Source organism: Oncorhynchus masou, unplaced genomic scaffold (assembly GCF_036934945.1).
Source record: "Oncorhynchus masou masou isolate Uvic2021 unplaced genomic scaffold, UVic_Omas_1.1 unplaced_scaffold_3252, whole genome shotgun sequence".
In the NCBI taxonomy this organism is placed as follows: Eukaryota; Metazoa; Chordata; class Actinopteri; order Salmoniformes; family Salmonidae; genus Oncorhynchus; species Oncorhynchus masou.
This window is the reverse complement of record NW_027009666.1, coordinates 34,798-39,971: the sequence shown is the minus strand read 5'-3', so window position 1 is coordinate 39,971 and position 5,174 is coordinate 34,798. Positions and strand designations below refer to the sequence as shown.

Genomic DNA, 5,174 nt, shown 5'->3' with positions numbered 1-5,174 from the left:
AGCTGTGTCAGTCAGCTGTGTGTCAGTCAGCTGTGTGTCAGTCAGCTGTGTTTCAGTCAGCTGTGTGTCAGTCACTGTGTCAGAGTCAGAGTCAGCTGTGTGTCAGTCAGCTGTGTGTCAGTCAGCAGTCAGCTGTGTTTCAGTCCTCTGTGTTTCAGTCCATTTTGTGTCAGTCAGCTGTGTGTCAGTCAGCTGTGTTTCAGTGAGCTGTGTGTCAGTCAGCTGTGTGTCAGTCAGCTGTGTCAGTCAGCTGTGTCAGTCAGCTGTGTGTCAGTCAGCTGTGTTTCAGTGAGCTGTGTTTCAGTCCATTGTGTGTCAGTCAGCTGTGTTTCAGTCCATTGTGTGTCAGTCAGCTGTGTGTCAGTGAGCTGTGTTTCAGTCCATTGTGTGTCAGTCAGCTGTGTGTCAGTGAGCTGTGTTTCAGTCCATTGTGTGTCAGTCCGCTGTGTGTCAGTGAGCTGCAGGGATGGAGCACCACGAGCAGAGCACAGCCACTTTCCCAGAACACATCCGCACACGGTGAACAGCTGACTGGGGAGATCCGAGACACAGGGTGTCAAGGACAAGACCATCCAAGAGAGCCAGATTGGTACACACACACACACACACACACACACACACACACACACACACACACACACACACACACACACACACACACACACACACACACACACACACCATCCAGCGACGTGCAGGTAGGTCACAGAGTCACAGTGGGTGGGATGCCAGATAAGGCCAGTTATTATAGGTCTGCAGAGAAGACAACCCCCACACACTTTAGACTGAGTATCAATAGTCAAGCTCAGGCCAAAACCTGCACTCTACTCTACAGTTGAAATTCTGATCTGTGTGTGTGTGTTTGCGTGTCTGCGTCTGTGCATGTGTCTGTGCGTGCGCGCGTGTGTGTGTGTGTGTAGGAGCCATGCTGATGGCAATCTGGCTGCAGGGAATGGTAGCAGAGGAGACTCTCGCACTGACGAAGGAGATGATGATGTCAGGGGAAGTGATGTCATGGCCGGCAGAGTGGGAGGGGCTAGTGGTGGATAAACACTCGACAGGTGGAGTGGGGGACAAGATCAGCCTGGTGCTGGCTCCTGCTCTGGCTGCCTGCGGCTGCAAGGTAACTGCCTGGAAACACCTGTGTGTGTGTGTGTGTGTGTGTGTGTGTGTGTGTGTGTGTGTGTGTGTGTGTGTGTGTGTGTGTGTGTGTGTGTGTGTGTGTGTGTGTGTGTGTGTGTGTGTGTGTGTGTGTGTGTGTGTGTGTGTGTGTGTGTGTGTGTGTGTGTGTGTCTGACTATCAGAAGCTGTGTCCATAGGTACCCATGATAAGTGGCAGAGGTCTGGCACACACAGGCGGCACGCTCGACAAACTGGAGTCCATCCCTGGCTTTAACGTCTATCAGTCAGTACAACAGGTACTCTCTCTCTCTCTCTCTCTCTCTCTCTCTCTCTCTCCCTCCATCTCCTTTCTCTCTATCTCCCTCCTATCTCTCCCTCATCTCTCTCTCCCTCTCCCCTCTCTCTCTCTCTCTCTCTCTCTCTCTCATTTGCAAGTTATTAACGTGTGATATTGTGGCACCATCCTCAGCTGCATCGAATCCTGGAGGAGGTTGGCTGTTGCATTGTAGGACAGACAGATAACCTGGTACCTGCTGACAAGGTCATGTACGCTCTGAGAGACGTTACGTCTACAGTCGACAGCCTCCCACTCATCACAGGTCTGCCAACAACAACAACAGCAAACTGGACTACCTTTCAAAGTAGAGAAATGAACATGTGAATAGTGTGTGTGTTCTCTCCAGGCTCTATCATCTCTAAGAAGGGTGCTGAGTCTCTGAGTGCCTTGGTTCTGGATGTGAAGTTTGGGAATGCAGCTCTCTACAAAGACCTGGGCAGTGCCAAGTCACTGGCCCAGTCCATGGTAACCCTAACACTGACACCTGACCTTTACCCCATTCTTGTTTGAATGTCTGGAGGGCCATGTTTTCCCTCCTGCCTTGTACTTGATTGATCAAATAAGGTTGTTGATTTAGTTAGGAACTCAACTGGTTGTCAAGTCTGGAATAGAAAGGACATAACACAAAGCAGACCCCTGACCCTTACCATGACCCCTGACCCTTACCAGACCCCTCACCCTTACCATTCTCTCCTGCAGGTGACAGTTGGGAACAGTTTGGGGATCCGTACGGGGGCGGTGCTTAGTCGTATGAACTGTCCTATTGGTCGCTGTGTGGGGAACACTCTGGAAGTGATGGAGTCCCTGGAGTGTCTAAAGGGGAGGGGCCCAGATGACATACTGGAGCTGGTCACAAGTCTGGGTGAGGAATACACACACACACACAACCACACACACACTCAGTGAATTGGTTCCTTTGGACCAAAACCAAGCAGACCAAGACCTAGTTAGAATGTCAGTGCTGCTCGGGCTTAGCTACAGTCTCGACACAGAAGCTGTGGACGTTCATTACCTTCAAATTCAAGTCAATATTTTGTGTGTGTGTGTGTGTGTGTGTGTGTGTGTGTGTGTGTGTGTGTGTGTGTGTGTGTGTGTGTGTGTGTGTGTGTGCTGTTGTGGATGATTGGCTGCTGTTGTGGATGATTGGCAGGGAGCCTGGAGGAGGGTAGAAAGGTGATCTCTACAACCCTGCAGAATGGTGCAGCCCTGGAAAAGTTCCAGAACATGATGATTGGTCAGGGAGTAGCCAGTCAGATCGCTGCATCACTCTGTTCAACCAACGCAGACTACTACAGCATCCTGAGACGGGCACACTACCAGACAGAACTGGAGACACAGGGCCACGGTGACACACACAGGCACAGATTAACAAATGCAAATGCAAATACACACACACACAGGTACAGATACGCAAATGCACACACACACACACACACACACACACACACACACACACACACACACACACACACACACACACACACACACACACACACACACACACACACACACACTGCATGACTTTGTCTTTTGGTGTCTGCAGGGACAGTGCTGGACATAGACGGCATGGTCATTGCTCAGGTGCTGCACAGGCTGGGGGCGGGACGTTCGAAGGCCGGAGACCCTGTCAATCACAGCGTGGGGGCGGAGCTTCTGGTGTCTTTGGGACAGAAGGTGGAGAAAGGTGAGAACTCTCTGACCCTGTGTGTGTGTGTGTGTGTGTGTGTGTGTGTGTGTGTGTGTGTGTGTGTATGTAGGGTCGGTGTCACCCTGATCTGACTCGACCTTTGCCCTCTGACCCCAGGGCAGCCATGGCTGCGTGTCCACTACGAGACTCCGGCGCTGAGTGCAGAGCAGAGACTCAGTCTACAAGGGGCGCTGACACTGGGGCCCGTCGACCAGCTACACACACAGCCACTAGTGGCAGAAATCATACTGCCATAGTGACACAAATCCACTCTATGTTAAAGCTTGATTGGGAGATGACCTGCCTTTGGGAATCTCGGTGTTTAATTTTTAAAGGATGTATTTTTCAGAACTAAAGCCTCTGTCTCCTGCTCTTCACTCTCAAAGTCCTCTCTGATTCACTCATATAAAGTCACAACGTTCTGTGGAGACTAAATAGATTTTAACCGTTTCCAAGAACTGCTATGAATCAGAATATTGTTATCCAGGAAAACACACATTAAGTCAAGACATATGTTGATTTACAGCTGAGTTTCATTAGCATGTCTGTCTGTCTGTCTGTCTGTCTGTCTGTCTGTCTGTCTGTCTGATGTGTGTGTGTGTGTGTGTGTGCGTGTGTGGTGCACAGTGTTTGTGTAGGGATTTTCCTTTTTGGTTTGTCTCAGCATGAACTCAACAGATTCTTCCAAAACAACAACGATACTGCTTTCCACGTTGCTTCTAAATATGAAAACACATGTCCACACATCTCTATTATAATACAAATATAAGAACAAAATGTTTGGCCAGTATGGCACTGACAACCTGGTAACTTTAATATTATGCAAACGTTTGGTAACACAGAAAGAAAGGAAACATTACAGAAAGAAAGGAGATATTACTGCACTGTTGGAGCTGGAACACAAGCATTTCACTACTCACTCACACACACCTGATAGATATGTGCACGTGACCAATAAAATGGAGTTTGATTTGATTTGTAAAGGACATCAATAAGGCCCAATGTAGGCTACATATCAATCAATAGAAAAATGTTTTGCAAATCTATTGAAAATTAAATACAGAAATCAAATTTTCATAGGTATTTACACCCCTGAGTCTATACTTGTAGAAGCACCTTTGGCAGCGATTACAGATTTGCTTTGTCTTGGGTTTGTTTGCATCAGCTTTGCACATCTGGATTTTTTTCTTCTCATTCTTCCTTTTCTCACGCTCTGTTCTGTTCTCAAGCTCTGTTAAATAAGATGGGGAGTGGCGAAAAACAGCAATCTTCAAATCCTTCAATCCACAGATTTTCAATGGGTTCAAGTCTGGGCTTTGGCTGGGCCACTCAAGGACTTTCACATTCTTGTTCTGAAGTCATTCCAGTATTGCTTTGGCTGTATGCTTGGGGTCATTGTCTTGTTGGAACGCAAGTCTTTGCCTCAGTCTAAAGTTGTTTGCGCTCTGAAGCAGGTCATTATCAAGGATTTGCCTGTATTTGGATCCATTCATTGTTCCTCTGTCCTTGCCAGTCTCCCAGTCCATGCTGCTGAAAAACATCCCCATAGCATGATGCTGTGCCTGGCTTTCTCAACATGGTCTCAGAGCATTTCATATTGTTTTGTGCGTATGTAAAACCAAAACACTCCATTTACTATTATATGTATTGTATCTTTATTTGTGGATGTCCATTATCCATTTTGTATGATATATTATGAATAACAATTCACACGATATGTTTTGAATTTGTTAAACGTATCATATGTCACAAATTACAATTTTTTGTTGCTAACAGCTAAATGGATAACGCTAACTAGCTCTAGGGGTTAAGGTTAGGGAAGGGTTAGCTAAAAGGGTTAGGGGAAGGGTTAGCTAAACGGGTTTGGGGAAGGGTTAGGGAAGGGTTAGCTAAACGGGTTAGGGGAAGGGTTAGCTAAACGGGTTAGGGGTAGGGTTAGCTAAAAGGGTTAGGGGAAGGGTTAGCTAAAAGGGTTAGGGAAGGGTTAGCTAAAAGGGTTAGGGGAAGGGTTAGCTAAACGGGTTAGGG

At 47.5% G+C, this 5,174-nt stretch overlaps 1 pseudogene; it reads left to right on the top strand.

Moving 5' to 3' along the window:
• The first annotated feature begins 231 nt into the window (after positions 1–231).
• LOC135534318 (thymidine phosphorylase-like) lies at positions 232–4,964 on the top strand (annotated as a pseudogene).
• Positions 4,965–5,174: the final 210 nt, after the last annotated feature.